The 23,711-nt window shown below is 37.5% G+C and overlaps 1 long non-coding RNA gene across 1 annotated transcript in view; it reads right to left on the reverse strand.

Annotated features, from left to right (window-relative positions):
- Positions 1-2,946: 2,946 nt before the first annotated feature.
- The window catches only part of LOC125458031 (uncharacterized), a 64,095-nt gene continuing 43,330 nt past the window's right edge, over positions 2,947-23,711 (reverse strand). The window contains exons 2-3 of the long non-coding RNA XR_007248726.2: positions 6,163-6,205; positions 2,947-3,342 (exon numbers count right to left, since the gene is read on the reverse strand). This is a non-coding gene — a long non-coding RNA (uncharacterized LOC125458031). The remainder of the gene's footprint in view (positions 3,343-6,162; positions 6,206-23,711) is intronic.

Here is a 23,711-nt window from a genome sequence, read left to right on the forward strand (position 1 = left end):
GTGACATTCCATAGCGAATTAATGAGAACTACTTGTACACAGAATATCCTACTGGACATAATGGTGAAAGCAGAATCAAAGTCACTTTTCAAAGATAAGCTGAAAAAAATTTGAAGTAGGACTTATCCTTTAAAAGTTTATTTGATTAATGATATTGTTATTGTTAGCATACGTAGTATAGGCCTATCATGAACGACGATGTTAATGCAGCAGTGCAATTGAAGGCAAATGCAATCAGCAGTGATTCCTTACCTCAGTCCACACGGTAAAATAGCCTTTTTATGCAATGATTCTTTTTATTTATATTTTCCTCTTTAACCCCTCAACTGTAATAAACTGGAGGTGAATCATAATGTTATATGTATCATTGATAGCATACGGACAGCATTTAGAAAATTAAACTATACCGCATTGATTTACTGTCATGCATTTTAATTCTTTGATAGTTTGAGGGATGCAGGTTAATAAGATGTCCATCAATTCACGTCTAAAGTATAAGTTTGGTGTTCTGGTGTGATTTTCTATTCACAGTGTAAATTTGAATATGTTACTGCATGCATGAAGATTAGTGACACCTTGTGTTTACAGGACCCTGTAAGAACAGCCATGCAGATTTTGTTTTTGTGGCTGTAGTCAACAACCCAACAAAGTAGAAAGGCTCACGGACAATGAAGATGATGCCACAACATTAATTACTATGGAATATGTAGTAAGGACACTTGAGCAATGACTGCATTGCTCGGTAAGGTAAGCAAAGTGTTGCTTTGTTGTTCTTCAAAAGTGTCCAAAGCTGTCTGTATCCATGACATACTGTACAATTTTGAAGAAATTGACAATGCAGCAGGATAAGAAGGAAGCCTATTGCTCCATACGTGAAAGATGAAGGAGAAGAGGACAGTAACAAGAATGGGAAAGATACCCCACCAGAGAACTGGAGTGAAACTTTTATGTGGACATTTACTTCTGGCAAGGGACAATTTCTGTCACTGATCAACTCTGAGTTTCCATGTGAACAGACTCAGGTTACAGGCCCAAAAGCATGATTTCCATTCCCTGAATGCAATCATTCCTGCCATCTCTCATTCCTTTATATGCGACTGATTCCATTTCCTTCGTGCTACCCAAAATTCTACCCATACAGAAGGGGAATAAAAAAGCCTCTGTTTATTGAGAGCTGTTTTTACCACTTCCCTTTATAACCCCTATCAGGCATCATCGTCTTATTGCTCAATCTAAGAACTCCATCAAAATGCTGCTCCATGTGGAAAGAGTAATTGGCTGGTTATGGCTTTAGACTTCTGAATGCAAGGTTGTGTAGTGTCTAGTGACAGATTGGCTGTTACCAGCTGCCAATCTCTAATGTATTCAATCCTTTGAGGATACCTTTAGAAAATTCTGCCTAATCAGACTCATCCGTTGCTATTTTCCTGGTATTGAATATCCTGGCAAATGGTCTGTGACTGTCATGAGAGCAACCTGTAGGATAATCCTCCTGTATACTAAATTGAGGGCAAATGATCTCCAGTAAATAGGTATTCTCAAAGACATCAATCGGAAAAGAAATACTGTATCCTTTATTAACTTGAAGCTTTTGGATTTCACCATAGATGTCCGTGAGTGTGCTTCCATCTCCAGGGTACATTGCAAACGTGTTAAACCTTTCCACTGCACTGTCATGCTGCCAGAGGTGTACTGTTACACTTGTGGTTCTTGTTCTTCATAATAGTTACGTATGATTCATCACAGGCTAAATTGTCATGACAACTCTGTAGCTCTGCTAGATTAAAGGAAAGTGCTTAGCTGCTGTAGGTAATTCAAGATCTATAAAACTATCTATTCTCATCTCTTCTACAAAAAAAATCTATTTACCTTTTTTTATTCATGTGATGAGGATGTTTCTGGCTAGGCAGCATTTATTGCCCAGAGGGCAGTTAAGAATCAACCAGATTGCTGTCGGTTTGGAGTCACATGTAGGCCAGACCAGGTAAGGATGGCATTAGTGAACTAGATGGGTTTTTACCAGCAATCAACAATGGATTCATGGTCATCATTAGATTGTTAATTCTAGATATTTACTGAATTCAAATTCCACCACCTGCCATTGCAGGCTTCAAACCTGGGTCCCCAGAACATTATCAGGGTCCCCTGATTAACGGTCCAACGATAATACCACTAGGCCATCTCCACCTCATGAAATGTGTGTGCTGGCAAGATGATGCTTTCAAAAAGATCATATGTCAAATTATGCATTCTGCACCTGCTAACCAACAGTGAAGAAGATCTAGAAAGTGATGGGAAGGGAAGAAGGGAAAAACATTTACTGGATGATCACACTATCAAATTAAACCTTACCAATATCTTTAAGAGCTTCTCAGCCCAAAATGAGAAAAGCTACCTCTTTATGTTGCTAAATAGGTAACATTCATCCTCTGTGTATCCTAGTTCTTTGAGGTTGTGTGGTACCCAGTCCTAAAATCAAAACTAGTTTAGGAAAATGAGAAGACTACTTGAAAACCCAAGCAGGATGTTGTGCCCGTATTCCTCTCCAGTGGCAGATAGACATCCAATAAGTAGGCAAAATAGTTTGCCTGTAGCATATTATGACTGTCTGGCAGGCTTCTTTATGGTACATTGACCTGCCATGATTTTCCATGCAGTAGGAAGGAGGCATGTAGTCCAGCTGCTGTAATTTTCAGTCCTGTGTGCTACAGTCAGGTGAGGAGGGTCAAATAGCTTCCTTTTTCAGTTTTCTTCACTTGACCTGAATATATTTCTTAGTTTAGGAAAGGACATACTTGCCAATTTAGTGATTTCTTAATTGTTTGTATGCTGTGAACATCAAAAAACCAGTTAAAAAGGCATTATTTTGCACTTAGCAATAAAAAGTCATTGGCTTTATTAAACTTAAAGTGATTTTCGTTAGTTCGTAAAATACACATGGACTTTTGTACGCACGTGCAAACACACTCACAAATCTTAGAACAACAACACAGATTACAGAGTTGAACAATATGTTGCTCAAACTGGAGTTCATAAAAATTAAAAGGAATATGCTGTCAGTATTTTAGTGATTTGGCTGGCTTCATCCTGAATTTGATGATCTAATGACTTGTCGATGATAACCCCGTTGTGTTCAATTTAAAGATGCAGGTGACTGCTTTGATTGTTCATCTGGAGACATTAAAGCTTGGTTGAATTTTTTGAAGAAAACAGGGGTGTCCCTGGATGGACACAATCAGCAGACAGTGTTTGAAACTTCAAAGGTGGTTTTGCAGAGAGAAGGATAAAGGAGGGATGTTGCTCAGTTTTCTCTCTCTTTGTCTCAGTTGCTTATGTACATCTCTGCAGGGAAAACAGAAAAAAAGAGTTGGTTCAACATGTATTTTTTTTCTTCCAACTGCCCAGGGCATCCAATAAGGCAATTTTCAGTGTATTGCAAGATAAATTTGATAAGATCGTATCTGAGAGGCTCACTTAATTAGGGTCTAAGTGAATACGTCAGATGATTGCCTTCATGCCTTGCTAATGGCTATTGGAGACGTGAGTCCTTCATATGTCTCTGAGGCCATTGTTTTTGATGGGTGTTGCAGGCATGCTGTTACTATTCCCATGGAGTGTATCATGATGTAAATGGGGTAGCCATCTTAGGCTATGAGCTTAAGTCATCTTTAGTTTCTGTGTTTTAAAAAGTCTCAGCTTTTAAATGTTAAATTCAGCTTCCCAACTGATGACTTAAAAATCATTACTTTGCATAAAACATATTTTCATGAAGCATGCTACAGCTACACAAAATTAGAACACAAGCTATTGCACTGTCAGTAGTTTTGGACACCACACCTTAGAAATTCGCTTAGGAATAAGTACAATAGTGTTATGGCTCACTGGAGTAGCAAGTTAGAAATTAAACACTGCTGTTACTGGAGCCATCACAATTGTTAAACGTTTTAAAAGGTACACAGATTTCCCCAATTTACCTGTTTTTTAGACCCAGGTTGAAAGAAAGCACAGACCAAGTTTCTGTACTGAACAAGAATGACTATTTGTCACTAACAAATAGACTCAAGATACAGGTAAACAGTTATGAATTATTGACAGGTATAAGCTTTACTAGTTCCAACTCCAACTGCCTTATAAACTCACCCCTACACACATACAAACAGGGAACATATGGATGTTACGTATGCGGGAAATGACTGGGAAGGTAATTCAATGGTTCATGTTCACGGTGTTCGCTGAGATGATCCTTTTGTTTAATCAGATTCTGTTAGATTAGATTCCCTACAGTGTGGAAACAGGCCCTTCGGCCCAACAAGTCCACACCGCCCCTTGAAGCATCCCACCCAGACCCAACCCCCTTTAACCCACACACCCCTGAACACTAGGGGCAATTTAGCATGGCCAATCCACCTAACCTGCACATCTTTGGACTGTGGGAGGAAACCGGAGCACCCAGACGAAACCCACCAGACACGGGGAGAATATGCAAACTCCACACAGTCACCCGAGGCGGGAATCAAACCCCAGCCCCTGGCGCTGTGAGGCTGCAGTGCTAACCACTGAGCCACTGTGCTGCCCACAAAGCCCTGTTCCTTCTTTATTGTCTCTCCCTAGTTATTTTCACTAGCTTGCGGAAGATACAGTGTTGCCAGTTCATACTTGGTTCACTGAAGTCTATGGCTTACAGCTTACAGCAACTGCTAAGGGAAAAATAGCCTGGCTTTCTTCAAGCTGCAGAAAAAAAAATGCAATTCCTGCCCTTGCAAAGATTTGATGGCTTCTCCTTCAAACATTCACCCACCCACTTTTAAAAAGTATAGCAACCCTTCAACAAGAGATAGCAAGAACTGCCGATGCTGGAGTCAGAGATAACCCAGCGTGGACCTGGAGGAGCACAGCAAGCCAGGCAGCATCAGAGGAGCAGGAAAGTTGACATTTCGGTCGGGACACTTCTTCAGTTTTTCCTAAACTTCTGATGCTGCCTGGCCTGCTGTGTTCACCCAGCTCTACACCTTGTTATATCAGGTATTTTGTTCAACCCCCCCTCTGAATCTGAGATCTGTAACTCCCTGTGAGGAGGGATTCTATTGAACATATTAAAAGGTAGGAATATAAGACAGCACCATATGTGCACCTGAGAGTTTATCATGTTATTCTGCTTCACTTTATTTTGCACCCTTTATTGACTGTTAGTATTCATATCATCTTCACACATGCACTATATGGGTTGACAACAAAATCACTGTAGTTATTAAATTCTGCTTGAAGTATTAATTTTGCAAGTTGTGGAAATTGCTTGGTAACAATTGGTGCTTAATTGGTCATTGAACACAAGGAAGGATCTGTTAAACTGACATTTTCCTAGCTGCCATCTGTTCTGAGGATGAAATATTAACTCTGATTTCACAGACACTGTCACACTTGCTGAGATTTTCCAGCAACTTCTGTTTTTGTTTCTGTTAACGATTACTTATTTGTCAAAGGACTGATAAATATCACACCTGGAGTTTTCGAAAAATCGCTCCTAAGCTAGTACCAAGCATTTTTTTTTGCAGATAGAACTCTCTATATTCTCCATATTCTAAGTCCACTACAATTTACTTGGCTGCTGCCACCACTTCTTTGGTTGATCTGCCTGATCCTCCTCCTCCTCCATTAGGACCTTTTCCCATCATGGTGTAGGAGACAGGACACATCAAATACCTATTGCGGGGTTCCCTATTTTTGAAGTCAGAAAACCAATCAGTTTTCTCATATAGGGATTGGAAGAGGTGGGATCAGATTTGTCCAATATTACTATCACCTGGAATCATAACACCATCGAGTTACACCTACCCAGAAAGTGCTGTACTGAAATGCTATTTGATTTCCATTCATGCTATGTTAAGGTACTTAAACTGTTTACTGTATATGCCCAGGAGGCAGCATGGATCCCTTTTCATTCCAACCTTCACCTGGAAGTGTTCTTTTAGTTACAGATTAGTTTGAAGCCATTCCATTGAAAACTTCACATGGAACATAATTGTTTGGTGTTTTCATCTATCATCACACTCATTAAGGAATGCACAGTGGGTTTTACTGTATGTCATGAGAACCAAAAGTACTTCTCGACAAGAATTCAGGCCTTAACAGCAGAGAGAGAGAGAATAGCAACAAATTACTGACCTGCAACCCTTTGCCTTCTGACTTCTGATGGAAAAGGGGAGATCTGCAAAACCAGGAAGGAGTTAGAACCAGAACAGTAGGAAGACAGGTTCAGTTGGCAAGTTCATTTGGCTTCTCTTCATTTTTATTTTAAAGTATCCACATTTACTGTTAGTAAACTCTGTACCATGTAGCCCCTTTGTCACTCATTGAGCTGAAAGCATATAAATGCTGTAACGTATTCTACCCTCATTACCCTTTTATTCGTTTGCTACTCAAGTATGGAGATGAAAAAGGAGATACTATGTATGCCTCTGCTATCAATTTATAGCAGTTACCATCACTCATTCTATTATTTTTAAGCACCAATACGGAAACATCCATCCTTGTACTATTGCAGCAAGATCTGAAGAACAGTGAATTGTGCATCAGGCCAATCATGAGCAAACTGTAGCATTTGATAGAATGTGCAGAGGAAGTGTTGACCATGAGGCTAAAGAATATCTTCTTTCGGCTAAAGGGTATGGGATTCAGTTTATATGATTCTACTTTAAAATGCTTTCTTCAAATTGCCATACATGTGGGCTTGTGCACTCATCATGTGTAGATCAAATCAAATCACACATCATTCAGCTAATTACTATAATCCTAAAGACTCTGCATGGATTTCTGAAGGATCACCAGATCAATCCACATTCATTGAGTTGTGAATTCACATGTCTCCAGAGTACTTCATGACACTGAGTGAATCAGATGGGTAATTGATAGAAGCATCCATCCATTTTTGACCTATTGAGTGAATCACATTAAGCCAGGAGCACGGTGTAGCTTCAGTTTTAGAATGATTTACAGATGTTATCTGCCGTGGCTTTAGAGAATAACTTTGATCTCCAAGGGGCCGTATAGAAACTTGACCTTCCGTCATAAACAGTGGTGACATGATGCGCTGTCCTGAGATGAAGGCATTGCCAAGAAATAGGCAAGTCTTTGAATGGTAGTGTGCCTTTGGTTGTGAAAATACAGCACATTCTTTTCTCCATTCCTGTTGACAAATGTAGGGCCATTGATGCAGGAACATTTTTGACCATATGTATTCAATTTGTGACTCCATAGAATTTGGGAAATCCTGTCCTATGAACAGCTGTTTGGTTTATACTAAAGAAGTCATCTGGAATGCACTGAACGAAAAAAAGGAATAGTTTTGATGTGAATTGGGCAGAAAGTCCATCGTTGCATGTGACACCTTTATATAACCACATTATTTTATAAACTGAAGATGCTCCAGATACTGCAGTTGTAAGGAGGCACACCTTCACCTGCTTTTCTAGACCCTCGATTGTCTTGGCAAAGATCTGTAGCTCGGGTTGTGGGTAAGGTTGCTGACTTGCTCGCCAAGCTGGCTCATTTTCATTCAGACATTTTATCACCATGCAAGGCGACATCATCAGCGGAGGCTCCACCTTTCTAGACCCTCACCCATCCTGCATCCATTTTCTTTTATTCTGTTTTGTTTGGTAGCTGGCCAAAGCTTTTGCCTACATTTGGATGCCACATATCTTTAGCGTGTCATCACCAGTTCTCCCTCAATTTGTTTTCCTTCCCTTCTTCCAATAAGTATAGAATAGGAAATGCCCAGTGACAATGGGATTGTGTCCAACCTGCAGAGGAGGAGCAAGGGTGAATGGCTGCCTCAGAGCTAACATGGCATAAGATAGTGACAATGATTCAAAATCCTGGAATGCCCTCTTCAACGGCTTTGTGGATGTATTTACATAAAAACGGACTGCAACAGTTCAATACCACTTTCTCAAGGACAACTCTGAATAGGCAATAAATGCAGCTGGTAATGCCCACATTCCATGAGTGAATATAAGAATTGTGGAAAAGCTTTAACAAAGTATTCTCTAACTTCCATTTTAAATTCTTGTATTATTAAAACCTCTATAAGTGTCGATCAATGAATTTTAAAATATCAATAGCAAGAAATACAAGCAGTTGGCACTGCTCTTTCTATTTTTTTCAACTCAACATTGAGCTGTTAACAAAAGAAATCCAAGAACAAAATCATCAGTTAGGTGAGCAGTGGTTTTAATAGACTGATGGATGCCTGTGTTCTCCAACCAAATACTACCCTAAATCTTTACCTTAGGTCAATCTTTAACAATGAAGAAAATTCTGCAAAAGTTGTAGTGAGATAGGAAATAGTTTAACTCTGTATAAGCTAAAAGCTGATAAAGAAGGAAGTATCAGAAAGGCTGACTGTACTTGATGCCTAAGGAATAAGGTTATATTTAATTGTGCAGGCACTGGCAATAATCTTGCAATCTTCTTTAAATATAGGAGTATTATAAGAAGTCTGATGAATTGCAAATATTATACCTTGGGGAAAAAAAGGTTCAATCCAGCATCTTAAGACCAATCAGTTTAAATTTCATGCTAGGAAAGCTTTTAGAAACAAAAATCAAGTTGTGTTTAATTAATTTGATGTTTTTCAATAGACTAACAGAGAGGGTGCCAAGGAATTGATGTATTGCCATACAACAGGCTTGTCAGAAAAAGGTGGAGCCAATGAAATAAAAGGAACAGTTATGGCATGGAATTTAACTTAACTAGGTGACAGGAAAAAGAATGTGGTGGTAAATGGTTGTTTTTTTTTCAGACTGAAGCAGGATATACGGTTGAGTTCATCTGGGATCAGTGCTAGGACTTTTCAAAATGTATATTTTAGTAACCGGATTTGGGTGCACAAGGCACAATTTCAGAACTTGCAAATGACACAAAACACGGGAGTATTGTGAATCATGAGGAACTTAGTAAAATCTTCAAGAGAACACAGACAGACTTGTAGAAATGGCAGGTATGAGATAGGTGAAATTTAATTCAGAGTTATGATAAATGTCAGCAAATGAAAATGAGAAGAAGCAATCTAAAGGATGTCCAAGAGAAGCAGACTAGGGGGTGTTTCTGCTTAAATTGTTGAAGATGACAAATCAGTTTAAGAAAATAGTCAAAAAGGCATACCACACCTGAGGTTTTATAACTAAGGTATAGATTTTAGCACAAATTTTAATAAAACTGATTCAGATTCACTTGGAGAATCATGTCATTTCTGTGCCCCATGCATTGAGAAGGATTCAAAAGCTTTAGGGAGAGTGCAAGAAAGATCTGCAAGAATGGTTTCAGGGATGAGAGACTCCAGTTATGCAGATAGATTGGCAGAGCTGGGAGTGTTCTCTCAAAAATGGAAACGTTGAGAGCAGATTTGTCAAAATGATCAAAATCATGTGTGATCTGGACAGAGTAGGCAGAGAAAACTGTTCCCATTTGTGGAAGAGTTGAGAACAAGAGGCTACCAATTTAAAGTTATTGGCAAAAGAACTCAAGATATGAAGATTTTTTATGTAGCTAGTAGTGAGCATCTGCAGTACATGATTAAGGAGTGTGATGGAGTAAGATTCAATTGTGGATTGCAAAAGGGAACTGGATAATTAGCCATAGACAAAAAGATTTGTGGAAAAGGTATGGAGGTTGGGCAAACTGACCAGTTCTTATCGAGAGCAATATGTACATGACAGGCTGAATTTCATCCTTCTGAGTTGCAACCATTCTAAAAGTCTCTGATGATTTAGAGTGAACGTAAATGTAAAAACAAAATGATCTGAAATGATAACCTCAGCTTTGCCACCTCACACAAAGATGGGCAGGGACTTTCACCAGTCAGTAAATATAACAGCAGAACACATGATGGAGACACATTGGGTGGGAATCATTGCTCCATGTTTCAATATGCCTACCTGACTCGTGCTGCAAAGTCAGGTGGAATGACTTTTAATTTTACTGGAAGTGCACAGCTTCTAATTCAGTTCCAAGAAATCAACTCTTGATGGTCTGCCTCTTGCTGGTATAAGTGCCCTTTTACTGGCAGCGCATAAGAATACCTTTGTCAAAGGACATGTAGCACTGAATTCTTGATCATTTGGCTACTGTGAACGTGTAGGTAGATTGAAAGTGGGCTATGTAAGCAATGTTTGAAGTGTGGATCAAAACAGCTAAACAAAATAACACCTTTGAACAAAAGTTACAATGGTTAAAAATCTGGAAAGAATTGGCAACTAAAGTTCTGAGATTGGTCTGGAGCAGTGAGTGACGATGTAAGAAGACAGTTCAAAGTTAAAGACAACTAACAAGAGGGATGGCAATAATTTAGGCCCACCTGGAAGTCTGACTGCAAGCTTGTGAAAAAAAAAGCGCCATCACATTCAGAAATCAAAACCAGGAAGACTCAGCCATACCAAAATAAATAGGAAATAGTAAAATTCTGAAGGGCAGACAGGAAAGGGTATGACAGAAACAGAATGGTGAGATAACGGAAGGAAATAGTTTGATAGAAAACTTGTGTTATCAATAAAATTCTCATTTGTTTAAAGAGATGCAGAAAATGCTAGCTGTACATGTGAGGCTCAAATAACCAGATCAATACTTATTTAATATTTGGTTCCTGGCATGTCGGAACTTGTAGGTGTATGATAATTTTATTGTGGGAAGTTATGCTGTGGAATGTACTGCTTCAACATCTGATGAAAATAGGTTCAATAATATCTTTCAAAAGGAATTGGGTTGAGACTTGAAAAGAAAAAGAATTGGGGGTACAGTGAAAGGGAGGGGAGAGGACTCAATAGCATAGCTCATTCAAAGAACTGGCATGGTTAACAAAAGTTGTATTGGCCATGAGAATTTGGGGCAATTCAAATCTGAGTCAAGTAGATTGATCAATAAGTATTTCAGTCCTTACATTGATAAAAGCAGTGATAATAATATCTAAAACTAGTTGTAACAAATTAGCTTTGCAAAGTGTTCCAGATTCAAGTTTTGAAATGTCCATAAAATTTCCTTTTGATTAACATTACTTGACTATATTGATTTGATAATGGGATAACATTTGCGGAATACACTCTTAGTATTAGTCTGTTATGGTATTGTGATTAAACCTGAGAATTTGTGCATCTCTAGACAGTATGACTGTTTTGTACTTTAGTTTTGTTTCTGGTCTAAATATTGTTTTGCCAATGTAACTGCACCCCAAAGACATCTGCCAAAATTGTATTACTAATAAAATATCTCAGTGGTTGCATAAAGGATATTGTTAAGTTGTTCTAATGTTGCTGCCACATTCCTTTTTCATCCCAAACAACTTTTACATCCCAAAAAAATTAAGCAGTTAAACCCCAATTTTAACCCAACACCCCTGCTGAAAGTGGGCACATGTAAATCAGTGCTTGATTCATATTCTCCTTGTTTTTAAATGTGGCTTTTGATTATTATTGAACTCATTTATAGAGGTAAAATTGGTTGTGCAAAATGGATAATAGTGAATTGGCAGCCAGTTTTGTACGTGTTCAATATTTTATTAATAGCAAGGCAAGTTGAGAAAAGTGTATCACAAGTTGTAAATTCAAAAGTACCTATTTTCGTTTGACCGGTTTCATCTGTAATATCCATACAGAAAGTTGCTGGCATTTCATGTGATTATAATTCCTGCTCTGTTGTATTGATTAAAAACTTATGTTCAATTTGAAGTTATTTTGAAGTGCACTAGAACACTATTTCTTTCTCTTGATCAATCCGTTAAAATAATATGCCAGGTTCTTGAAATCCACCTTCAAGCCCATCACCACAAGATGGCACTCTTAAGAGAAAAAGAATACAGGCAATGTTTGCAATATGACCTTGAACACATGATAATTTTGTATTATGTAAAATTCCCATAGAACCTTCACAGTAGATTAACAGACTTTAATCCCTGTATTCTATCTTTCACCTTGCGAAAATATCAATGGTAACACACAACCTGCTTATTCATACCTGCATTCTACGTCACTGCACATTTCAAATTGCTAAACTGTGATAGAATTTGCTGAATATGATCAAAAAAGTCATCATGCATCCACATATCTTACCAATGAAATCTGTAATTGACACATGCATTAACTCAAGTCCTCTCTCCTTCACTTGTCTTTTCTTCACTGCCTCAACACAGACTTGAGTTCCTTCTCTCTCATCTGCCAATTTAGATTTACACTGTTTAAAAAAAGAGACAAAGCTGCTGTAGAGTCCCTTGCAGACTTGATCACATTTCCAAACAAGTACACAGTACCATAGGTTTTAGTAACATAGAATCAGACATGGATGATGGATTGTGTTGCAATAAATGTTTCCAGTCTACTTTCCAATCTCAAATCGTTTCAGTTTCAATTTCAATGTTTAGCCATCAGACTCACTTTCAGCGATTAAAAAATAGTTAAACATCAATTTCTTAAGTATAGGGTTCTCTCCTATTAAGGAGGTCTTTCTTTTTTTGACTTTATGCATACAGTGTCCAGGGCTTCAAATAAACAATAAAACAATATGCAAATATCTTGAGACAATGCATTTCTGAAGATTTAAATCTCACATGCAAACCTCATGAAACACATCTGCATCATTCTTAGGCTAATGACTGCATAGCCAAAATTATTGACCTCTCCTAAATGTCTGGGGAAAACAAATCTTAGATTTATCATTAATAAAACAAACTAACTAATTTCCTCCACCAAATGAAAGGAAACTTTTAGGGTATAAAGACATGTGGTTTAACAACTCCAGCAAATAACAGAGAGAAGAAATGTTGGCTATATCCCATAATTAAATAACTTAGTTCAACTTTAGTGATAGTTTCTCATTTTGCTTATAGCTACAAAAACATACATAATTAAAGAGGTTTGAAATATTTATCTAATTCTCAACTGTCTGATTTTTAAAGTAAATATTAAGAATTCTAATAACTGTGAAGAATAAATATTTTTCATTTGAATGACTAGCTTTTTAATAATTTATTTTTCTGTGCTCACATAACAGGATGCAGTAATCTACAGTATTTTCTGTAATCAACATGACATTGTCTATTCATGTGTCTCTCATTACCAACTGCTGTTGATCTTCTTAATCTCTCCATTTATTTTTCTTTGTTCTTACTGGAATTCTATTAAAATGAAGTCTTGCTGTAAACAGTGAATGTGACCATGGTCTGATGCATGGTTTATAATAGGGCATTAGATTATACAATATTTGGCTTTCTACATTCTACAACGTGTGCATCCATGTAGCACTTTGGTTGTTTGTTTTCTCTTGCCAGAGATTCAGTAACTGGCAGCGTCAAGCTTTCTGTGTAGTTTATCACAGAATTCAGTCTTGTGTCTGTTGCCACATAATCTACCTTTGTATTAGATTTGAAAAGGGCTATTACTTGGCTTTTTAATAAACTTTGTTTTTATTTTTGCTAATTGATAGCACATTTGCTTTCTTGTTTGCTAGGACTATTCATTCAGTCTTTTTCCTTTCTCATCTTCAGAACTTCTTGGTGGCAGCAGCCTACGGGGAAGCCTTTTGGGATTATCCTATGGCGATCTGACCCAGATCTGGCTTTGCTAGAGTAACATTTCATACCAACACTTCTGACCCCTGGTGTCAGTGATAATCTCCAGTGTGCAAACTGCTCTATTGAAAAATGAAATCAAGTTCTTTATTTTTAAATCACACATTAACAATGGTGATCTAACGTTGGCACGCAGAATTCAATCAGAAGTAGAATTAGAGTCTTTATTATTCATGTTCATCATTTCAAAGGGTAAAAAGTTAAATGAAAGTTCAGTTATTCTGCAAAGGAACCAAATGTGCTATAGCTTCAATATTTAAAGAATTAAATGTGACTTGCCTAATAATTCAAGGCAAATCTGTAACTACAAGATGCATAATGGATTTAAACAAATTGTAAGTGCCATAATCTCCATATCCTACAATTGAAATTTCAGCATCAAATAAAATTGTAAAATACACAATTCTTGGAAACTTTACTGCAGACTTTAGCACCTTGCTTTTTATCTGAAGACAGATAGAATTTGTGCATGCTTTAACATGTATTTTTTCAGGAAGATAATCTGTGTGAGACAAAGGAAAACAGGACATCAGTTGAATCTAGGTACCAGATCTTAATCCCTTCCCAGGAGGAGCAGTGGACCACAGGAAGTGATCTACACAGTACTCGGCCCAAGACCCCCAGGGATGTCACATTTTGATGTCTGCTGAAAGGATGCCTTTTAACAACATGCATGAACAAAAAATGGTCAGAGAAAAAGAGAGCACCTTGTTGCTACAATGATTAAAATTAGAAGCAAATTCCATAATATTTTTGCTGAAGTATGACAAAATAGTTTTGTAAATGTGGAAAGGATAAATAAATCAATGTTTTTAAGATTCCTTAACCTCCTATGCATATCTTTATATTACATTAGGTTTAACTTAATTTTGACCAAAATTGTTCTTTCTTCTAGTTTTCACCTTAATTTTAAAATCATCACAGCTGCTTTGTTTGCAGATAGCAAGGTCAAAACTATTATTTTTGAACAAACTAAGATACTAACTCCTCCTATTGTCATTGGCTGCTTGAGCTTGAGAAAGATTTTTATTTGCACTATAACTGCAGACTCAGTGCAAGTAATCTAATCCTTCAAGGCCGACTACAATTAAATACTGATGTCATGGCAGGAAAAGTGAAAAAGGAATCTATAAAACTGTATGCTTTGAATCCTATTGTAAGTACTGCACAAAGTGCGAACAAAAATCATTACAAAATTGTGCCAGTCAACATGTAATGACAATCATGTTTAAATATTCTTATAGAGAATATTTAATTTTAAATTAAATTGGAAGTATTTTTAATCATAAAATTATTAAATTATTGTTCTGTAGAAATACATCCTACACATCCAAAGCTATTTCTGTAAAATTTAATATGTATTCAAACTGAGACCGAGGCATGAAACCTGAAAGTGTTACTTATATATTTTTCACAGTCTGGTAATTTTTATACAACTGCATTAAGGAAATGCAAAACATTTTAACAGCGGCTTTTATCCTTAAACTAAATAAATGCTTTTATTTCAATACATAGCACTTTCACACCTTTGGAAGTACAAAAGAAGACTGGTAAATATTCCTCAAATGTTATTTCATATGTTCATATAAAAGAAATGAGTAATTTAACAAGAAAAAATTAACAGAGAAAATGAGTGTAAAATATGCAAAACACTTATGAAAATTCTTCTATCTTTGCATAATAAATTACCCAGAGTCTTCTATTCAACAGGGAAATCCTTTCCCTTGTACAACACTAATTAGGTGATGATAATTGGGTCTCTGCAGAAAACAGTAAAGCAATACAAAGCAGCTGTGCTGACTAGTGCAAGAAATCTAAAACCGTCAACAGCTTTAGTGTTTCATAAAACCGAGAAATTTTTTCTTCACACCTTAATAGCTGCTAAGGAATGCTCACTCTGCTTCTTTCTAATTTGATGCCTTTTGAAGAGTGGTATTTTGCTTTTGCTGATGATGGCAAATATCTTGCTTCACAAAAGAAGATTTTGAAAGAAAACTATGTATTGTGGAAAATATCCAATTCAGTGACTTGGTAATTATTTTCTTTAAATTGGTGGAACAGGTTGCAAAGCAAAGTGACCATTTTGGTGTCCGAAGTCTCAAGAGGGTAGACTTATTTGGGATTTTAACATTGAGTTTCAGGCAGTAGTGGAACACAGCAGTGAACAAAAGGTCAGAAAGATATATTACACACAAACACAGGTGCAGAAGTACTGTTAAGAGTTAAAACCTGACAACATTTACACAACTGGAACATGACAAATTGTAGTAACACAATAAGTTACAAAAATTACTAAAGTTTACTTAGAAAATGGTTAGACTGCTAACTCCATCAATGATGTATTGTGAATTTTATAAATTGCAAGAAAGTCAGAGAACGTTTTCAACATCGTGGTATTACCTACCAATACATTAATTAGTTCAGTAAGTGTAACCTATTACGAAAACATATTGTTTTCAAAAAAACATTAATTATTGTATTTCTCGTTAATTGTAGGATTGAGAAAATGCAGCCTGGGTACTGTTTAAGAATTCTTTACAATTATAATGTTTCTCATTAATTGTAGGATTCAGAAAATGCAGCCTGTGCACTGTATAAGAATTTTTTACCCACAAAGAAAACATAACTGGAGTCAATAGTGCATCCTTAAGTATTGTCTTTTTCTCTGCAGTTTCAAACTGGGAGACTTTAAACATAAAACATTTTTCTGGAAGAAGCCAAGTGCACATTTAAAGAACCAAGCTGCTCAGGTTTCCAGGCAAAATAACTGCTAATTATTGAGTTGTGGATAGTCAGATTAAGTCAATTTATCTAAAATGATATGTATCTTAAACATATTGGCAATCCACTCAGTTATAAGTTAGAAGATTCTGAGTTTAAGTCTCATTCTAGGCCAATAGCCCAGTTTAAAACTAAGGCAGTGCTGCCTTGTTTGAGGTGCCGTAAATGAAATATTAACTGAGACATACTCGACCAGTTCATTCTGTAACTCAAGATACCATAGTGGAATTCAAAGAAGAACAGGCAGCTCATCAGACCAGCACTTTTCTCTCAATCAACACCCACCTGAAACAGATTATTAGCCTTACTGTGTGAATATGGCCACCATATTTCCCAAAATGAGATCAAGACTAGATTTCAAAACATTGCATTGAAGTACTAGGAGATTTGATAAAATAGTATATAAACTTTATTTCATTTGCTTGTCTAGGGAGCATTCTGAATGAATTCCTGTATTCATAGCAAGATTAAACCAGTTATGCTAGTCTCTAAATGGATTCTGTTCAATAATCGCCAATGATAAAAAATTGAAAATTATCTTTGTAGTTAACTTTAAATCATATAACACTCATGTCACTGTAGCACTTTTCAAGTAGAGACGTGCATTATTTTATATGGCTTTCGTACTAGAGATACTGTTTTCGAGAACAATAATTTGAAAGCTGTTTACATTAGCAGCACTGGCTTTTAAGCTAGTAAATGAAGCCTGTGCACACTTTTGCTGGCTGTAGTCTGACTGCTAGGAAAAGTTTAAATATAGGCAAGGTATTGACATCTCAGCAGCTTTCTACTTATTTAAATATGTAAAAGCAGTTCCTGCAGTTTAGCAGTGCACATTTTAAAATGTTAAGCATTAACTTTTTTTGTCCTATTCACAGTTCTCATTCAGTGAATTTGAAGTCCTTTCACCTCGCTCTAAATTTTAAGCTACTGTACAGCCATCCAAACATTGTAATGAAAAAGTTCCATAAACGTGACAAAGAAAATGCAGAATCAATATTTGTGTAAAATACTCTTTTCAACAACTGTGAATAAAAAAAAATAGGAACTTAGTATACTCTTCAATAAATTGAGCTACTTAAAATATGATACAAGGTAGTAAAAGGCACATTTAATAATGATGTCATTCAGTACTCACACAGGCCCTCAGCAAGATGCACCAGTTACTCTGCAATGATCTACAATTTGCAAGTTTATTCTATGCTATCAACAATGTCATTTGTCTTAGTAAGCGTTGGATAACACCGCAATAATAATGCATTAATACTCAGTGAAGTGTACATTTAAAATGTCCATAAATTTCATTTTTCATCTGCTAACAGGATATTTACATACTGTGATCTCTCTATTGCACAGTAATACTAAACAAAAATATTTGGGTTTTGAAATTGCAATGTTTACAGAGGTTTCTCCTACCCCTAGAATGACATTGGTTGTTATTATTTTAATTATATTTTCGCTGGGAACTCAACTACAAAGCAGACAAACACAAGAAAACATACAAAATGACCTATATTTCATTCATTGTTGAATTTTAGTTACATCAATAATCTCTAGTAACTGCATACGGTTTAGGATAATTGTGATGTTTTGGTGCTTACAATATTTTAAAAATCGTGATATTTACCAGCCCACCAGTACTAAACTGAACACCATATGGATATTAGCAATATGAAAAGTCCAATTTATTCTGTAACAATTTGCTCAGCAAAATAGTTAACAGTATCTGTCCATCATTAATAGTTCAGAGCAAATAGCTGGACTACTTATCAAAAAATAACATGCCATCAGTTTTTAGCAGGCAATTTATGCCCTTATGCTATTAGCATCACAAAAATTGAAAGAAATTGCAAATGCTGAGCTTTTCTTTTGAAATCCACAACATGCCATTAAAGTGGTGGATTTACACCTCTAACATAAAGTAATTTCATCGCAACCACTTAGAGCTTGAAATTCATAGCATAAGGTGTTTGATAATAACTTGATTTATGATCCTGACGTGCCACTTCATGTTAGTCCATAAAAGGAGCAATGAAATGGGAATCTCACTTCCGCCAAACGTAAACTGTTCTTGGAAGTTATTTTGAAACATTTTGTTTTCTACGTTGGCAGTATTACTGTGCCAATCACCAACAGCGTGTCAGCCGTTTGTATGATTCAGCTCCCTGGATGGTGAAAGACAAATTAGATTGATTTTGTTCTTTACTCATCCAGCAATTCCTGTGTTTCAGTGAAAACATTAACAATGTACCTGATCATGGAGACTATCATTCATGTCATAGCTCAAGAATATTGTTACATTTCACACACTTCCCTCTTAATAAAATGTTAAATGGTCATGCAGTCATTCCAAAAACTGAATTATATCTGCTTCCACTTTGTTTTTTTTTTATTTTTTTTTCCTATACGCACTGACATTTTCTTCCCTTAATCTGTATTATCTCTTCCTTTACCTCTCCTCCTTTGTCTTTTATCTAATTTGACTTAAATTTATTTTTTCATATTTGCTCTGTTCTTTTCTATATTTTTTGCTTTAAGCATTTAAGAAGGTAGATCTTTGGTCGTGTCTTCCATGAAATCCAATTGACAACACTGTCATAATCGATTCAAACTCCCAGTAAGTTGTGACACAAATACTGGGAGCATAGAAACGTAGAAAATAGGTGCAGGAATAGGCCATCCAGCCCTTTGAGCCTACATCACCATTCAATATGGCTGATCATGCAATCTCAGTACCCCATTCCCATCCCCTCCCCATTCCTTTAGCCCCAAGAGCCATATCTAGCTCCCTCTTGAATGTATCTCATGAATTGGCCCCAACATTTTCCTATGGGAGAGAATGCCACAGATTCACAATTCTCTGAGTGAAGAAATTCTTCTTCATCTCAACCCTGGATGGCTTACCCCTTATTCTTAGATTATGACCCCTATTCTGGATTTCCCCAACACTGGGGACATTCTTCCCACACCTAGCCTGTCCAGTTCCGCCAGGGCTTTATATATTTCTGTGAAATCCTTCTCATTCATCCAAATTCCAAAGAATACAAGCACAATCATTCCAGTCTTGCATCATATGTCACTACTGCCAGCCCGGAATCAGTCTGATGAATCTTTGCTGGACTCCGTCAGTAGCAAGAATGTCCTGCCTCAGATAAGAAGAACAAAACTGCACACCATACTCCAGGTGTGGCCTCCCCAAGGTCCTATATACCTTCAGCAAGATGTCCTTACTCCAATTCTCAAATCATCTCACTATGAAGGTCAGTATGCCATTACCTTTCCTCACTGCCTGCTGCACCTGCATGCTGACCTTCAGCAACTGTTCCACCATAACATCTGCATCTCATTGCACCTCACTTTTTCCTAAATTGTACTGAAGGGTGAGGAAAAGCTCCAGTTACATTGTTTGTTGCAAAATGAGCTTTGTTTCCTTGTCACAATGTTTGTCTTATATAATTTTGCCTAATCTATTATTGTTATTTATTATGCTGTGCACCATTTAATTATTCTCATTAGGCCCCTAAGCTCTCCAATGTGATATGATTCCTGCCTGCCCTTTTATTTCAATACATGTTTTGTTTGTATGTGAGGTTGTGAGCAGGCCTTCCCTTACTTCAAGTATCACCCCATTGGCCTGGCCAATTCACACTTTATTCAGTAATGCTGACCTGAAATGCTAAACTATAAGATTGGAGAGAAGAAGAGGATATGCAAGATAGCGAGGAACTGCAAACATAAGAGGCTGCATGTTTTAGAAAAATAAACTGAGGTGAGCCTGAGAGACAAATGTTGTGATATTCAAAACAGAAGGCCTTCGAACTCCATTCCCTTGTCTATCCTTTGCTTTCTCCAGGAGGACTTTTCTGACATTACCGTGGTGATGCTTGCCTACTACAACATCTGCACAAATTGCAAATTTCTCCCACCTGTAATCCCGAGGAGGTCAAAACCTTGTGGCATGGGGTGCTTGCCTGCCAGCTGTAAAGCTAGTGAAAGACTTCTGCAACCTCTTCTCAGGAAGACCAGCTGAACTACAAACCAATCAGGCAGTGACAAGGCCAATGGTGGACCATCCCATAGAATAACATCCTGGGGTAGAGCCTTCACTTAGCTAGAGCTGCTTACCAAACAGAGACTTGCGACTCTTGAGCTCTGCAGTGCCACTGAGGAGACCACAGCCTGAGGAGGAAGAGCACTCCACCAGGGTCCCAGGAGCCATGGGGGACCAAGGCCACTGATACTTAATTTCATGGACGATATCTTCCAGGGTTGGATTCACAGAAAGACCTGGGGACAGGCACATTGGAAGAATGGGGCTGGAGCATAGATCTGAGCAGTCATATTTTCACTCTTCCCACTATCCAGTTCCTTGACTAAGCACTGATTTCCTTTGACTCCACCTCCAGAGTGACAAACAGCCTCCCAACACCGTCCTGCATGCTGCATGGAGACACACCCGCTCACAGCTGGGTTAATCCCAGCAGCACCACCATGAGGTCATTATATGGAACAATTGCAAGGTCATTGTGTAAGTGGTAATTAATTGGTCACTTAAGGTTTTCAAATGATGGCAGGGTGGGATATCCAATCTAGGGCCCCTTCCTTCCTAATCTTAATCTTGGAAAGGGTGGAAGATACTGGGGTTTGGAAAGTCCTCCACCCCGGCTAAGCACATGCCCTGCTCACCTCCAAGCTTGGGCATCTACAAGAGCAGAAGATTCTACCAGATTCTCTGAAAAAATCTAGTTTTGAGCACCAAGAAACACTCTTACCCATTAAGAAATCAACATAAGTAGACTCACCATGCTCAGTTTTTTTTTGGAACCTGTATGCAGTCAAATTACTTGGCATGTGATTATAATTCCAACTTGAGGCTTTGTGAGTCTTTGTTTTTGTTCTCAAATTTCCTGATGAGAACTCAGATACCCCCAAAGATATGATCTGTGATCAAAGCAACACGATTTTTCTAACGCATATCTGTCTCAATTAAAAGCCCCATTTGTCAACAGGGCATTGGAAATGCAGGGATCTTGTTGCCTAACAGTAGAACTGAAATTCATTCTGTATAGAATAGTGACCCCGGTCTAATATAAGACAAAAGTATTATGAGCACTGTTGGAAGTCCAGGGTTGGAAGATACACTGGTTTCAAATTTCCTGATGACATTATTACCACTGCCAGGTTTCAATACACAGCTCTTCAAGTTCAACATACTTTCTGATCAACCTCTTCTGGAGTAAGTGGGACTTGAAGCCAGGCCTTTTGTCCTCAAGGAAGGGAAACAACCATCACACCAGAAAAGTCCTCTCCAAGCACCTTTTAACCTTTACTCAGAGCTCAGACTTCACCCAGGAGGTGAAGAGGTTTTTAAAATCATGAGGGGCAAGGATAGGGTGAACAGTCAAGGTCTTTTTCCTAGGGTGGGGGAGTCCAAAACTGGATGGCATAGGTGTTAGGTGAGGGGGCAAGATTTAAGTAGGACCTGAGGAGTAGCTTTTTCATGCAGAGGGTGGTTCATGTATCGAATGAGCTGTCAAAGGAAAGAGTAGAGGCTGGTACAATTTCAACATTTAAAAAGCATGTTGGTGGGTATCTAAATAGAAAGGATTTAGAGAGATATGGGCCGTATGTTGGCAAAAAGACGACGTCAGGTTGCGATGCCTGGCCATTCTAGAAGAGTCAGATCAAAGGTCTTGTTTCCATGCTTAATAACTCTAAGACTCTAAGTAATGAAAAGGGAGTGGAGTTTGTGTCTGTTAGTGGACATCCCACTTCTCAATGTCCAGCCCTTGACCAGATGCTGAGTGCCTTTACTCAAGGGACCATTCCCTCCACTTCACCTTCAGAGTGACAAGCTGACTGCATGTTGATGGTCCTATCTGTATTTGGATTAATATGAGTGGTGGTCTGATAAGGCTCTTAAGTGGTCATTTATTGGCCAATTAAGGGCCTCCATTGGCAGTCAGTTAATTCTGGTGGAGCTGGAAAGGTAGTGAGGTTTGAGTATGTTCCCATTCCCCAAATTAAATATCCTTCTCCAAGCTCAACATCAGTGAGAGGAGACAATTCCGCCCTGGGATTGGAGTGGATGGTCGTGGTATTGCAAGGGTCTTTTGCTAGACTAAGGCTGTGGGAGAGGAGAGGACTAATGTAGGTACTGAAGTGGTGCAAGAGGCTGCTGAGCAAAATCTTTTTTATATGCTTTCCACTGCTTTCCCAACAACTTCACCAAGTTACACTGCTTCAGTGTCAGCCTCCCATCTTTCTTCCTCCCCTGCTGAAGACTAAATTTCCATCATGGTCTCATTTGTGTCATGAGATTGTAATTTGCATTTATTAATAACATTTTGCTGGAGGCTAACAGAAATTATATCAACTGCCAATAACCAGCAACATTAAGATTGTAGATGTATGTAAACAGGGTGGGAATAAATCTGTTCCATTTTAACTGTTCTCCTGCTTCTATCCCACTGATCAAGGAGAGTTAAAATCATCTCAGGGTATCAAGAAACATTTTATCATACATCATACAGTTATATAACTGTATAAAATACCACTTAAGATGACATAATCGAGCATGTTTCATATTCGAACTGAATTTTTCTCTGTCTGGTTGCAGTATAAAATGATCACTGCATCACCCTCCAACATGACTCACTGTTAGAAAGTATCAATCTCTTTGCCAAGTTGATTTAGTTCATTGCAATTAGTTTGAATATTCATCCAGATGTTCTGTTGACTTGTACTCACTGATTTTGAAGAATGAAGTATTTTGTAAAAACAAAAGCATCAGTGACCTTTGGATCCTTGCTTACTTCGTTATCTCTGAAAATGACTTTTAATGAATCAGGGTCAAGGGCATACACAAAATTTGAAGCACTTTTAACTAATTTGTGGAAGTAGTCAATACACTGATAATCTGGTTCCCAGCAATGAGTTGAAAGACTAAAGACATAATCTCAGTAATGAAAGAGTGATAACATTTCAAGGACACTTTACAGCTGAAATCTGTAATTATCAATTTGATATATGTATATAGTGGTGCCATCTATTCAATAACTATTGACATCAGAAAAATCATTGTGATTGCATCGGTTTTTAACAGTTACTGCTAACTATCCAAATACCTCAAAGGCCCTAGCATTATTGTAGAAAATATACATTTAGTTGAGGCTTAAAAAGCTTCACAGTACTGTTTCCCAATAAGAAAATGTCTCTGGTACTCACATTGACATCATGCTTTAAAACAGTCCACTTCACAAAACAAGATGATAAAACCAAAGCAAGTTTAAATTTTAGACATTCCTCATTGTCTGCA

Source organism: Stegostoma tigrinum, chromosome 14 (assembly GCF_030684315.1).
Source record: "Stegostoma tigrinum isolate sSteTig4 chromosome 14, sSteTig4.hap1, whole genome shotgun sequence".
NCBI classification, from domain to species: domain Eukaryota; kingdom Metazoa; phylum Chordata; class Chondrichthyes; order Orectolobiformes; family Stegostomatidae; genus Stegostoma; species Stegostoma tigrinum.